Genomic DNA, 1,579 nt, shown 5'->3' with positions numbered 1-1,579 from the left:
TAAAAACCTCATATTTTACGTGTAAAATGTAGTAGTTATTCAATTGTCGTATTATACTAAAAAAATGGCTCTTTTAAACAAACAACTTATTAAAACCACCAGAATATACATGATCTTTTGTAATGGTGGCTAAGCATAATTATTTTGTTATCAAAAATTTCATGAATTAAAACCCTAATATAAAGCAAAAATATTTAGAAAAGGATGATATAGTAATCAAACAATTTGCACCAGAAAAATACTAACATATATGTTGAGGTTTTGGGTTTGGCCATTAGGTGTTTGAGATTGAGAAAAATTGAGAGAAGAGAAAGTTATGTTCGAGAGAGGTGAAAACCTATACCTAAAATCTTTTTGCATACGAGTATATTATTTTTACATACGAATGTTTCTTTCGTAGGTAATTTCTTTTTAAAAAAAATTATATAATTTTTTATTGTATTTATTTTCTACGGCCACTTTCGTAGAAAATTATTTGTATAAAATAATTTTGTCAAAGTTTGTTGTAAGACCCGTAGAATTTAATTAATTAAATAAATAAATAATTAATAAATGCGAGTAGAGAGAGCATTTATGACATTAAATTCTGATTGGTATAATGTGGATTAGTACTAATTCAAGTGGTTGAGAGTACTTTATTGTGTGATAGGACTTCAAGTCCTATGTATGCCATTTATGTGTTATTTAATTATTATTATTTCAATAATATGTTTGAGAATGTTGAAATGATATAATACGTGAATTATATTAGTTGGCAAGAAACATGAATTGGCATGATGGTTTTGTATTGATGTGGCATGGGTGTGGTTATGGGTTCAAGCCTTGGAGAACCTAAATTAAACTTTATTTTTGGCTATTTTAGATTTGGCTTGAATATGAAAGGGTAGAGGAAAACCCTAGCAGCCAAGGAGAGCTCGAAAACCATCATAAGATAACCAATTAAATGACATTAACCATGGTCTAATTGCATTTTCGTTTTAGACCATTAAACCACATTAAGCCCACTTTTAAAAGGCTAATTAGAGGTAAGAAAAAGGGTTTTGGTGGGCAGTTATTGTGGTTGCAGAAGGGAGAACGAAAACTTGAGTGTTTGTGAGGATTGAGAGTGTTGAGGGGAGCTTTGGGGCTGAATTGAGAAGAACCAAGGAGGGTCATTGGTGATCAAAGGATAATTTTCAAAGTTCTAAGCAAAGGAGACCAGGTTAGGGAAGCTTTACGCGTTAAGTTTATGATTAATTTTGATTGGTATGATAATAAAATACCTTACATGTTAACCTTATTTTAAATGTGATTGGCATGCTGAATTTGGTAAGATTTTGTATGAATTGTTGTATTCCAATTAAAGTGGTGATTCTGGAAAATTTCCAAAACCTGTCTGGTCAGCGATGAACTGCCGCTAGACGATTCTTTCTTCTTTTAGGCAATTTAGGGTTCCTTTAGAGGAACCACATGCTAGAAATAGTGTAAAATATCCTGTTGGACCATTGTTGACCAAATCTTTGCCCAGAGTTGATTGGTTGACCAGTGCTAACTCGTCGAATGTCCAACGAGAGGCTGCCACGTGTCAGAGCAGTCTGTC

Source organism: Vigna unguiculata, chromosome 11, assembly GCF_037176805.1.
Source record: "Vigna unguiculata cultivar grain cowpea cultivar isolate G323 ecotype 2 chromosome 11, ASM3717680v1, whole genome shotgun sequence".
Lineage (NCBI taxonomy): Eukaryota > Viridiplantae > Streptophyta > Magnoliopsida > Fabales > Fabaceae > Vigna > Vigna unguiculata.
The sequence above is the reverse complement of the archived record's forward strand: the minus strand, read 5'-3'. Positions refer to the sequence as shown.